The sequence below is a fragment of the Dendropsophus ebraccatus genome, chromosome 6 (genome assembly GCF_027789765.1).
Source record: "Dendropsophus ebraccatus isolate aDenEbr1 chromosome 6, aDenEbr1.pat, whole genome shotgun sequence".
In the NCBI taxonomy this organism is placed as follows: domain Eukaryota; kingdom Metazoa; phylum Chordata; class Amphibia; order Anura; family Hylidae; genus Dendropsophus; species Dendropsophus ebraccatus.
This window is the reverse complement of record NC_091459.1, coordinates 117,272,640-117,286,973: the sequence shown is the minus strand read 5'-3', so window position 1 is coordinate 117,286,973 and position 14,334 is coordinate 117,272,640.

The window sequence follows — 14,334 nt, the reverse complement described above, 5'->3', positions numbered from 1 at the left end:
TCGGCAGGTTACAAAATTTCTGGCTATATGAAATACACATCTGTGGAGAGTCCTGTGGTGTCTGTTCCAAAATGTCATCAGCAGATGGATGGGACTTGTTTCTCCACCACATCCCACAGATAATCGATGGGATTGAGAGTTGGAGGAGAAGTCACCACCTTGATCTTTGTCATGTTTCTCATTCCTGACCAATGTCTGAGTGTGGCCCCTGAGGCATTTTTCACAGCCATGAAAGGGGGGGGGGGGGGGCTTTATGTGTACCATGGTTAGGTAGGTGGTACGTGTCACAGTAACATCCACATGATGCCAGGACGCAGGGTCTTTAGCAGAACGTTGCCTATAACTCTGCCCCCGCCATCTTGTCTTCTTCCCATAGTGCATCCTGGTGCCATCACCAGAGTTTTACGCTGAGGGTGAAAACATATTTTCACTATTTGTACTTTGCTGGATTGTCTTGGAAAAGAGAAGTATTTTTTTGACTTTCACTTACCTGGCGCTGCTTCTAGGGACCCTCTTTGGCTGGCACTGCTTCTGGGCACACTCTCTCTCTCTCTGGCACTGTTCTGACCAGGGTGGATTTGTTTTAAATCAAACTGATTTAAATCACGATTTAAATCACGATTTAAATCACTAGTCAGGAAGGCTTGATTTAAATCAGTGATTTAAATCAAAGTTTCTACCTAAACTAGTTCTTGCTACTTTAACATGCAAGTAGATGAAGATTTTTAGAATCACTTTTTATATTACTTTTTTCTCCCCAGTTTAATGGGTTAATCATTCATATTTGTTGTACTTAGGAAGGAGAAAAATAATCCTGAACTTAATAACAATTTAAATGGATTTATTCAACTGAAACAATAACAACATTACAGCATACGTTATTTGCTTAAACAAACATCCATGTTAAAGGGGTTGTCCGGCGATAAAAAATTATTCACAGAATAACACACATTACAAAGTTATACAACTTTGTAATGTATGTTATGTCTGTGAATGGCCCCCTTCCCCGTGTTTCCCCCCACCCACGCTAGACCCGGAAGTGTGGTGCATTATACTCACCGCATATCGTGTCGTCCACGGTCTCCGATCGTCAGCAGTGACGTCTTCTTCGGGAGCTTGGCGGATCTTCCCGAGTGCCGGCCACCCTCTGCAGCGTCATCCGAAGCTCAGCCGCGATTGGCTGAGCATAACTGTGCCCAGCCAATCGCGGCTGAGCGGCTGATGACGCGGCCACGTCATCAGCTGCTCAGCCGCGATTGGCTGAGCACAGTTATGCTCAGCCAATCGCGGCTGAGCTTCGGATGACGCTGCAGAGGGCGGCCGGCACTCGGGAAGATCCGCTGGCCTCCCGAAGAAGACGTCACTGCTGACGATCGGAGACCGTGGTCGGCACGCGACAGGTAATGTATAGCGCACCACACTTCCGGGTACACGGGTGGGGGTGGTGGGACACGGGGAAGGGGGCCATTCACAGACATAACATACATTACAAAGTTGTATAACTTTGTAATGTGTGTTATTCTGTGAATAATTTTTTATCGCCGGACAACCCCTTTAACTAATTTGGCTAAACAAAAAAAAAAAAAAAAAAAAGTCCAAACAATCAGAAACATATTGTCTAACTTCTTGGACTTGGTACTGAAGGGGATGATTCTGTATTCATAGGTTTGTAGAACAATAGGATTAAGGTCTTTTTCTCAACTCTGTTCATGTTGTAACATTTGAGAACATATACAGCCTTTATTCTACTGAGTTAAACAACTCCGCTTTATCTCATGATGGAAGAACCTTTGGATGGTAAAATATTTTCCTCAAAAAGCAGTTTATTGAAAAAAATCCGATTTAAATCAAAAAAATCCGATTTTTTTGATTTTTTTAAAAAAATCATTGATTTTTATCCACCCTGGTTCTGACTATTACTGCATGTGAGGGGAGTCACTGGCAGGGGACTTCCACTGGCTGGCACAGCTTATGGAGGCACTCTTTGGTGACATATCTTATGGTTGGCAAAGCCTATAGGGACGTTGGGACTCTGTTTTATGTGAGAACTCTACCTGGCACAGCTTATGGAGGCACTCTTTGGTGACATATCTTATGGTTGGCAAAGCCTATAGGGACGTTGGGACTCTGTTTTATGTGAGAACTCGAACTGGCACAACTTATGGAGGCACTCTTTAGTGATATATCTTATGATGGCACTGGCTGCTTGGCACTGCTTATAATGCTCTCTGGCACTGTATTAAGGGGGTAGCCAGTATTTGAAGGCAGTACTTAGCACAAAGACTTTTCAATGGCACACAGTGATTCTCTGAATTTGGCAGCTATGAGCAAAGTCTCTGCCCTTACCTATCTGTGTATAATTAGTGTTCGGACATGTTACCCACCAGTAGTTCTACCACTCTTGTATCCTTGTGTGATAGAACAAAGTTATTGCTATTACTGGCGCAGGATGCAGTTGAACTGAGCGGCTGCAGAATCTCAGTGGAAACCCGTAATCTTTAGGACTTTGCTGTTCTGTTTAAACAATAACTATAAATGTAAAATAAGTCCAGGAATATGCAGACTGCCGGGAGATGTGAGATTTCCACTGATGATTCCGGATTTCTTGGTATAAGTAAAAGCAGGCACTGAGAAGTGACTTGTAGTGCAGCAGAGGACAAGTCCGAGGCTTGAGAAGTGACTTGTAGTGCAGCAGAGGACAAGTCCGAGGCTTGAGAAGTGACTTGTAGTGCAGCAGAGGACAAGTCCCAGGGTTAGGAAGTGACTTGTAGTACAGCAGAGGACAAGTCCCAGGGTTAGGTAGTGACTTGTAGTGCAGCAGAGGACAAGTCCCAGGGACTGGAAAGTGATTTGTAGTGCAGCAGAAGACAAGTCCCAGGGTTAGGACGTGACTTGTAGTGCAGCAGAGGACATATCCCAGGACTGGGAAGTGACTTGTAGTGTAGCAGAGGACAAGTCCCAGGACTGGAAAGTGATTTGTAGTGCAGCAGAGGACAAGTCCAGGGACTAGAAAGTGACTTGTAGTGCAGCAGAGGACATATCCCAGAGGTTAAAACCACACTGGGCCCTTTAAGATACTGCAAGATACCCAACCATACATCTGAAGAAACAAAGTGAGAATGTTGTGGCGGTGCGGTGATGTGAATCTCATTGAGCCTGTGCGGCTGAACCGTCACTGCTGTTAATGTATATGGAATATGCTCATAGTACAGATCAGTAAGGCAAAGTATTAGGGAGCTGAGATGTATATAAAGTTTCTCGAGGATCTGGTGGTGGTCTAAGGGAGAACCCCCCTTCCCCCCAGTGCTCTTATGAGTCAAATGTTAGTATGGATAAAACTGCTGCTAATTCTCCTGTATTTCTGACTAACCCTGTGCTGACATCACACCCTGATCTGCTGACTCGTGACTCCGCAGCTGGGCACACGTCTGGGTGAAATGTGCTGATTTCCTCTTCTGTCTGAGCCGTCGGCCTTCATTTCATATTTAACACTATACAGGGGGGAACGCAGACAACCAAGGACCCCTGTGCAAGAAGCATGGCCCCCTGTCCTATAGCATGGCTGTAGACACAGCGGCTCACATTGTGTCCTGCCAATAATGACTGTTATGTGGATAAGGGGTCAGTCTTGTACAGTTTACTATGGATAGTAATGGCTTGGGACATTTTATTTGTTACTAAGTACATGGTCCTTCTTGTGAGCTAGGATTTAGCTTCTGCTGTAGCCCAGAATAAATGGATTCAAATACAAGCAGAGAAAAACAACTACAAAAGTAGTTGAAATACGGGACAGAAGGCATAAAACAGCTCAAATGGTACCATAGCCTGAATGTACAAAATTATATACAACAAAACCTTGTGCATCTGCGGCACTGTGGCTGAGGTTACATCTATATGCATCTGTTGGCTGCAGTCCCATGTAAGGGTCCATTTTCCGCGATTTGTCAGCCACGGGTAGCGCAAACAAGCAACGATCAGCGAGATCAGCGCTCGTGTTTTCACAATGCACATCAAATCGAGGAGCCCGGGCTACACTTACAATCCTAGCTTGCAATCTTTAAAGTGACAGCACAGATATATACATATCCCACACCCCAATATATACATATCTGTGCTGTCAGTTTTCTTCTATCGTTATTGGGCGCACATCCCCTGATGTGTGCCCGACAACGATGAATTTGATAACAGTGATATGGTATATCGGGATTACAGCACTCCCTTATACAGCAGGTCATGTGTGATGTCCTGATGATCATCCATGGCTGATGGCACTAATAAAAAGGAGGGTCCTGAGCCCGCTACTATAGCGTGACATTGTACGGTCTGGTGCTCAGTGCAGACACAGTAGGATCATGGTGCAGCCCAGGGGCCACACTCTTCCTGTGCTCTGACTAGACACACCCTGCACATATGACCGTCTTAACCGGAGATGTATATTTGTTTTAAGGAGGAGAGAACACAGAGGTTTTATAATTTTCTTGCGCAATCATCATTTATGTGGTTACAGAAACAGCTGAGAATGGAGATCCAGCCAGCTGTAATGTAGACGATTTAGACAACCGCAATACTCACTGGAACTGTGGGAAAAATTCCTTAAACGATGGCTGCAAGAAATGTTCAGAAGCATCGCTATCTCTACATGACATATAATGCATACACCAATGTACAGACATATCCATCACTGTACAGCCACCATACCAACATATTTTCCACTGTACTTGGACCATAGCAACATATCTACTACTGTACAAGGACCATATCTACCACTCTACAGGCTGCAGACCTGGACCACAGGCCCGAATATACCATACCAACATATCTACCACTGAACAGGGACTATACCAACATATTTACCATTGTACAGGCTGCAGACCTGGACCACAGGCCCGAATATACCATAACACTATATCTACCACTGTATAGGAACAATACCAACATATTTACTACTGTACAAGGACCATACCAACATATCCATCACTGTACAGGGACCATACCAACATATCTAATACTGTACAAGGACCATACCAACATATCAACCACTGTACAGGGGACATAAGTCTCTACTACCATACAGGGACCATCCCACCATAAAAAGACCCCACCACTATATCTATCACCATACAGGGACTATATCACCATATCACTGTACGGGTACCCTAAGGCTACATTCACACATTTTTCAGGACCATATATCATGGTTGCAATCCATGATCCAAAAAATATTTGTCCATCTGTAATCCGTATTTTTCCTCACCTTTGGGTGAATCAGTTTCCCAATTACTGACCATACTGGGTCTTGCCATTTTTTTTATGGCACAGATTTTGGAACCATAAGAATATGGATAGTGTGAACGATGGGTCCTAAATCTGTCCATTATTTAGGATCTGTAATTACAGACAAACTTATGGAACCTGTGAATGTAGCATGTAGCATTATTCGCATGTTCCGCAAATTTGTCAGTAATTGCAGATCCAGTATCAGGAAAATTGGGTAGTATTAATGACGTCATTGGTATCTAGTAAAATGGATAGACTATTCTCAGTGATGTCACTGATCTCTAGTGATGGATAGGCTGTATTCTCAGTGACGTCACCGATTTCTAGTGATGGATAGGCTGTATTCTCAGTGATGTCACCGCTGATCTCTAGTGATGGATAGGCTGTATTCTCAGTGATGTCACTGCTGATCTCTAGTGATATATACACAAAGGTTCACGGCAGAGGGACTTATTCACCCTAATTCACAGTATAGCTTACTAATTAGTTACAGCTATGGGTGTCACTCTACTCAAATACCAGAAAAACCCACCATAAAGATGAATACAAAAACAACCATGGGCATAGATTCTGAATCACTGCAAAATTTATTTATCACAATTATAATAATAACATGATAGAGATTTCATATAAAATATCATTAAAAAGTATTTAAAAAACAACCAGGTACCATACATGTAAAATAGACAACAACATAGGATAGATGGGTGATCAGAAATAAAAGATAATAAACCACACTAGTGTGTCCTCCCTCAGAGTAAACCTGCTATTCCAGCAATCGTATGGCTTAAGACACACACAAGTAATCATAAACCGTAATACCACTCACCCATCTGTCCTATGAGGGTCACAGCTGTCCCTATGTACGTTTCACCGCAACCGGGCTTCTTCAGGGAGTTCCCTGAAGAAGCCCGGTTGCGGTGAAACGTACATAGGGACAGCTGTGACCCTCATAGGACAGATGGGTGAGTGGTATTACGGTTTATGATTACTTGTGTGTGTCTTAAGCCATACGATTGCTGGAATAGCAGGTTTACTCTGAGGGAGGACACACTAGTGTGGTTTATTATCTTTTATTTCTGATCACCCATCTATCCTATGTTGTTGTCTATTTTACATGTATGGTACCTGGTTGTTTTTTAAATACTTTTTAATGATATTTTATATGAAATCTCTATCATGTTATTATTATAATTGTGATAAATAAATTTTGCAGTGATTCAGAATCTATGCCCATGGTTGTTTTTGTATTGATCTCTAGTGATGGATAGGCTGTATTCTCAGTGATGTCACCGCTGATCTCTAGTGATGGGTAGGCTGTATTCTCAGTGCTGATCTCTAGTGATGGATAGGCTGTATTCTCAGTGATGTCACCGCTGATCTCTAGTGATGGATAGGCTGTATTCTCAGTGATGTCACTGCTGATTTCTAGTGATGGATAGCCTGTATTCTCAGTGATGTCACTACTGATCTCTAGTGATGGATAGGCTGTGTCCCTAGTGATGTCACTGCTGATCTCTAGTGATGGATAGGCTGTGTCCCTAGTGATGTCACTGCTGATCTCTAGTGATGGATAGGCTGTGTCCCTAGTGATGTCACTGCTGATCTCTATTGATGGATAGGCTGTATTCTCAGTGATGTCACGGCTGATCTCTAGTGATGGATAGGTTGTATTCTCAGTGAGGTCACTGCTGATCTCTAGTGATGGATAGGCTGTGTCCCTAGTGATGTCACTGCTGATCTCTAGTGATGGATAGGCTGTATTCTCAGTGATGTCACGGCTGATCTCTAGTGATGGATAGGCTGTATTCTCAGTGATGTCACGGCTGATCTCTAGTGATGGATAGGCTGTATTCTCAGTGATGTCCCTGCTGATCTCTAGTGATGGATAGGCTGCATGTGATGTCACTGCTGATCTCTAGTGAATGGATAGGCTGTAGTCCAAGTGATATCACTGCTGATCTCTAGTGAATAGATAGATTGCATCCCTAGTGATGTCACAGTTTGATAGTGAGTAGTCGGGCTACAGTCTCTGTGATGTCAGCAATATTTTCTAGTGAATGTAGGGGCTGCATTTTCATTGCAGGGCCCTGTGGGGTAAGTTAAGGACTGCAGGTAAAACATATATTTTTTTTACTCTTTTTTGAACTTGTGTTGTTTTTGTTTGTGAATATTTTGATTTCTTTGATCTAAATCCACTCCATGTAAGTAACTGAACTCTATTTATTTTGCACCTAAAAAAGGATTGAGTCACTTTGCTGACCGAAGCTCACTGCTTCAATGTTACATATTAGGAAAATCAGCTTCTTGAAGAGGTTTCTTCACAATTTTCCTAAGCTGTTTTTCTTGCTTTCTCCTTGGCTATGTTTTCTTTTTCTGAGTATATAACTTGTTCTAGCAATTGATACCTGGATCCTGTAAAGGATAATGCATGGTATATTTCTCTGTGGTAAAGACTTGAGTGTGAGTGTTTTTTATTTACCAATGGACTTGGTGGAATTAAATCCATTATGAAGCTCGAAAACACAACTGAAAAACTTGGATGAGACAAGGCTTTGGATGCTCATGTTTGTGTCTTTTACGATGGCCCTCACATAACTGCTTCACCTAGGACAGAAAGTACTGTTTTGAGTAAAAGCCAAGCACCTACTAAAACAAAGTTTTTTTTATTTGTTTTGCAAAGCCACTCTGACAGGATCAATAATCTATAGAAAACCAATAACTAGGTTAGAGAGTATAACTGTTCAATGGTAAGAGAGAAAGGTCTACAATAAGTTAATGTCGAGATGATTGTTGACTTTTAACAGACCAACAACATAATGTTTTGGCCTGCTCCTTTTTACTTGTGCATTTCGGGGTAAAAGGGGTAAAACAGTGGTAAACTACCATAAAAAAATGGAACATTATACATAGGCAAAGGTACTGTATTCTACTGGATCTTAACATTTAAGCTGCTGCCTTTGGACCTCTTTGGAGTAGTGAGGTCATTTTAAGACCCAACATGGCCACGGACGCGTGCAGAGACTCACGGTCTGGAGAGTAGCTCTGGAAGTGGGTGAAGTAAAAGGTTGGGCCCTCCCATACCAAATTCTCCCAAGGCAGGGCCTGTTCAAACAAAGGACCAACTCAACAAACATAGGGTTTATAACATTGGGTTTCGTAAACCAGACAACCTCTATTAAGATGTTATGGAGTCGAAAATCTACCAAGGGTAGGTTTCGCATAAGTTACAGAAGAGTTGTAGAACAGCCTGCAGGAATGTTGAACTAAATGCAACGCAAAAATTTAGAGAAAACTACTATGTAGAAACCACTGGCGACCAGACATGATGCAATTGTCTTGAACAATAGCAACTTATGATTAACAAATAGGAAAAAAACGGTGTGCGGTAAGCTGAGATTGACGTTTATTTATGGGAAGTCACACTGCGGGGGTCCCGATCGGTAAGTGACAGGGGACTCCCCCTGTCACTTACACTTAAACGCCGCGGTCGTGCCGCGATCGCGGCGTTTAAGGGGTTAATGACACGCGGCAGCGCGATCGCTGCAGCGTGTCATTACTGGTGAGGTCCCGGCTGCTCACTGCAGCCGGCCCCTACCTCCTATGAAGCGCGCTCTGCTCCGGAGCGCGCTTCATAGCGGGAGAAACACCCAGGACGTATAGTTACGTCATGGGTCGTCTGGGGACAGACTTCCATGACGTAACCCTACGTCCGGGGTCGTCTAGGGGTTAAGGGTGTGTTTACACAGATTTAGCTGAAAGTTTTTTAAAGCCAAAGCTAGGAACAGACTATAAACAAAGAACAGGTCATAAAGGAAAGACTGAGATTTCTCCTCTTCTAAAATCCATTTCTGGCTTTGACTTCAATAATCTGTGAGTTAAATCTTTCTGTGTAAATGCACCATGAGATTTCTTTTTTTTAAATCCATTCCTAGCTTTGTTTTCATTATTTGCAATTAAATATCCCATACATAGTGAGTCCTATTGGCTTTATCGTTTTTTTCAGTTGTGTGTGTGTATATATATATATATATATATATATATATATATATATATATAAATTTTATGTAATCTAAATTGATTTGATTGTTTAAACTTTTTATTATTAAAGGGGTATTCCACTCAAAACATAGCTTTCGATATGTTGCTGCCCATGGGGAGACTAACAATTCATTCCATACTTGTTATTATGCATTCGGTGTCCCTCTCCCAGTTCTCAGCTGCTGCTTTCTGCTGAAGCCACAAAGATCTGTGTGTGAGCCGTTCTCTCCATCTCCCCTTCCTCCCTTCTGAGTAATCACGTCCCTGGCAGGCTTTATCTGCAACACTGTAGCTTCTTTCTGGGAGGGTTATTTTGAGGTCAAGTTGCTGATGAACTCACTGTGATTAACCTAGTATTACAAAGAAGCTACAGGGACTTGTTTACATCAGTCAGGGACTTGTTTACATCAGCCGTCTCAGAAGGGAGGGGGGAGGAGGGGGAGACAGAGAGAAAAGCTCAGAGACAGATTTTTGTGTCACTCACTTGTTAGACTATATATCGAAGAAGAGAAGAGCCATTGTCTACAGGATCCAACAGCATGTGAAAGAAAATGAACCAACGGCTTCCGTCAGCACTGCGACGATACCCACAGTTGCCATAAGCAATGCAACCAGCCTAAAACGGAAATGCATACAGTTTGATGATATTAATTATAGTTTACAGATAAAAAGAATATTTTGCAATGAGGTCATGTAACATGTTTTGGCCCCCCAAAATAAAAAATAGTTTTTTTATTTACTTTTTATTTGTTTATGAACAATCATGTTTACATACAGTATAAGGCCATGTTCCCACTGCATAAGAAACCGGCCGTTCCGTGACCCAGCTGGGTCACAGAACAGCCGGTGTCAGAGACGATCATTCCAGCCAGTACTGCAATGCCAGCCAGATGAACTTCACTTCCGATGAATTGGGATGCATGCGCACCCGCATCCCAATTCGCTGCTACCCTCAATGGAGCAGGCAGCCGAGCCACACGCTCCATTGTGTGCACTGACAAGTTTTCTGTGGCCGCTATTTCCTCAGCCTGCAGCACAATGTAAGTTCTGCATAAATAACAACCGTTATTGCCGTTGTACAACGGCTGTGATTAATACAGAACTTACGTTGTGTGAACAAAGCCTAATAATGCAACAGGTATTCAAATAAAACTAAAAACCAAGACTTTAATAGGTCCGGTCAAAAATGACCGGAACAATGTAAGTGTATATTTGACCCGAACAGAGCAGCAGGGTTAACCTGGAGCCACATTTAACTTATCTCTGACTTTGTATGTCGGACTGACTTATTTGAATGTATTCTTTGTTTTCCATGATGCTATTTTAACATCATGATTTGCATTATTCTAAGAGAGAGATGTAACGGGACAGTGACCAGTTCTCTGGACACCTATTATAGGATTATTAAGTACACAACTGGTTCTGTTTTTGCTTCTGTATTATGTGCTATCCTAACTGTAGTGGTAGAGAGCTGTTTTCGTAGGGTAGGCTTTGTGCTGCTTTCTTTCCCTTGGAACACTTTTGGAGCATTACATTCAGTTTTCTGATTTACGCAACACCCAAGCTGAAGAGTCCATTGTCCAAGATGCCTAAATACTTATCCAACTGCTGGATAAAGAAAGAAAAGTCTGGGGACCCAGAAATGTCACTACCTGATTTGTGAATCTAAGTGTTTCTAAGCTGCAACCAGAGACAACCACCTAGTGTGTTTTAGAAGAGTTGTCAAAATAACTATATATTATAAGTACAGTAGATAACTAAATAACCCTAGTATGATGGAGGAAGATCGAGGTGGTTGTGCGTCATGGCGTGAGGACGCAGCTCCGTCCCCTCCCGCCCTCCGTGTGGTGCCGCGCTGCGGAATGACGGGAGGACGACTCACTAGCCCGTACTAGGCTCCAGGACCCCCGGCTGCCCTTGGATCTGCCTGCCGGATGACTGACTACAAACAGGTAATCTGAAGGAGGCAGGACAGAATGATGGTGGAAGGACGGAAGCGGCACTGGTACAGGCGCCGTGCGAACCCCTTGGGATTATGGCTACGGTGGAGATGTGGCGCGGTGTGCAGGCGTACCGCGGTCGCCTCTCCTGGCCGCCCCTGTGGAGCTTGTCACATGGCCCGCCGGACTGTTAAAGGCCCCCTGGCGTCAACTCCTCTTTCTCTTCCTGCTTGAGAGGAGAGGACGGAGCGACTTGGACTTGACGGCTCCCCTAAAGTGAAGTGTCTCCTGTCTCTGCTACCCTGTCTAGGGTAGTGAAACGTAACTGCTCAGTATTAGAGGAAGGCAATTCCGCTCCTATGATAGCTGGATGATCCAGTGCAGCAATATATTACAGTATAGCCTGTGTGAATGATATCCCCCTTTCTCCTTGTTGAACTATCCTCATACAATGCAAAATTGAAGTTTAAGATATGATTGCTGCTCTTATCATTTAGAAGACGCTGGTGCACAATCTATTGTAATTCGATTGTCTCGTGAGGATGGGACCTAAAGGGCAGCCAAAAAAAGTGGGTGGATCGGCCTCCCCAAAGGACCCTGGTAAGACAGGGAAACTGGATAAAATCTGGAAATCTCCAGGTGGGGTGCCAAAAACACCAAACTCCAAAGTGGCCTCCCCCGAACAGTTAGACCTGACTAATTCTACAATAATTGAGGAGGGCGGGGCGGAGAACTGTACTGGTTCACTGGTCCAGCCAGAAGTTCTCAGAACGATTTTATCCGAAGTTAACCCTTAGGGGACACAGCTAGTTTTGGCGTTTATGACACAGCCAAATTTTTCAAATATGACATGTGTCACTTTATGTTTTAATAACTCTGGAATGCTTTTACCGATCTTTATGATTCCAAGATTGTTTTTTCATGACATGTTCTACTTTATGTTAGTGGGAAGTTTGGGTTGATACCTTTAGCATTTTTTTGTGAAAAACTCCCAAATATTGTGAAAAAGTTTAAAAATTGCAATTTTCTAAATTTGAAAGTCTCTGCCAATAAGGAAGATAGTTATACCACATAAATTATTAATTAATTCATATCTATAACATGTCTACTTTATGTTGGCACCATTTGATGAACATGTTTTAACTTTTTTAGGATGTTAGAGGCTGTAAATGTTTAGTAGCAATTTTAAAAATTTTAGCGAAAATTTAAACTCAGAATTTTTTAGGGACCAGTTCAGTTTTGGAGCATATTCTAGAGGCCTGTATACTAGAAACACCCATAATTCGCTCCATTTTGAACTCTTCACCCTTTCAAGTATTCAAATTGACATTCATACAGTTTTTTAACCCTTTAGGCATTTCACAGGAATAACTACAAAGAAAGTGTGAAAATTTAAAATTTCCATTTTCTTTGCAGACATTCCAATTTAATCCTATTTCTTTCATACCAAACCAGCTATAAAAAGTGAAAGACAATAAAAAATTAATTCCTCTCAATCTGCAGTTTTTACAAATACCCAACTTGTGGACGTAAAGTGTTGTGCGGGCGCACAACACGGCTCAGAAGAGGAGGAGCACCTTTTGCATTTTGGAGAGTGCATTTGGCTGGAATGAATGTCGGAGACCATGTTACAGTTACAAAGCGCCCCTAGTGCCGAGAGAGTGGAAACCCCCCAAAAGTGACCCATTTTGAAAACTACACCCCTTAAGGAATGTAATAAGGGGTACAGTGAGCATATGGACCTCACAGGTTTTTCACAGTTTTTTGAAAAAGTGGGCTGTGAAAATAAAAAAATCACATTTTTCACACTAAGATGTTGGTGAAACCCCAAATTTTTCAAATTTTAAGGAGTTTGAAGGAGCCAAGGCCCCCCATTATTTGTAAAGCAATCTCTCCTGAGTATGGAAATACCCCATTTGTGAGCACAAAATGTTGTGCGGGCGCACTACAGGGCTCAGAAGAGAAGGATCACTTCTATCTGTGTGTCCACTCCTGTTGTAGCAGTAAACGTTGACTTACACGAAGGGATGCTGACACTTAATAACAGACACTGACTGATACCAACACACGCTGACAATTACTAACAGATGCTGACTGACGCTTACTAACACATACTGACTGATGCTTACTGACTAATGCTGACTGAGCTAACAGCGCTGACTGGTGCTTACTAATGTACACTGGCGCTTACTGACACCTAATAATGAACGCTAACTGACATTTACTGATGCTTACTAATGGATGCTGACTGACGGATGCTGGCGGACGCTTGATGACACTTGCTAATGAACACTTACTGGCGCTCACTGACGAATGCTGACTGACGATTAATGACACGAAGGCTGACTGACGATTACTGACGCTTACAAATGGACACTGACTGACGATTACTGACACTTACAAATGGACGCTGACTGACGCTTACTGACAAATGCTGACTGACTTACTAATGAACTCTGACTGACGCTTACTGACGAATGCTGACTGAGACTTACTGACGAATGCTGACTGACGGTTACTAATGGACGCTGACTGACGCTTACTGACGAATGCTGACTGAGGCTTACTCTTACTAACGGACAATGACGTATACTAACGAACGCTGACTGATGGGTACTAATGGACGCTGACTAAAATGCAGAAAGTTAACTTTGATCATGGGGGAGGGGGTATTTAGGACTATGTATGTGTGTGATTTGTGTTTTTTTTTACTTTTTTCACCAGACAGATGCAGGCTTTGAGTGATCAGAGCCTACATCTGTGCTCCCTCTGACAGTCAGACACTGATTGGCAGCTCTGATTACAGAGCTGCCAATCTCAGTGCAGACAAGTCGGGACCGGGACCATGAACGGGGGAACGGGGGGGGGGGCAGCAGAAGTGAGGAGGAGGGAGAGGAAGCTCTGCCCTGACTCCCGCCTGGGACAGGGGGGCACGGTGCTGCAGCACTTAGAGGTGAGGAGGAGGGAGAGGAAGCTCTGCCCTGACTCCCCCTCGGACCGGAACGGGGGGGGGGGCGGCGGCACGGTATGCCAGGAGGCAGGAGGAGGGACTGAACCAGGAGGAGGAAATGTCTTC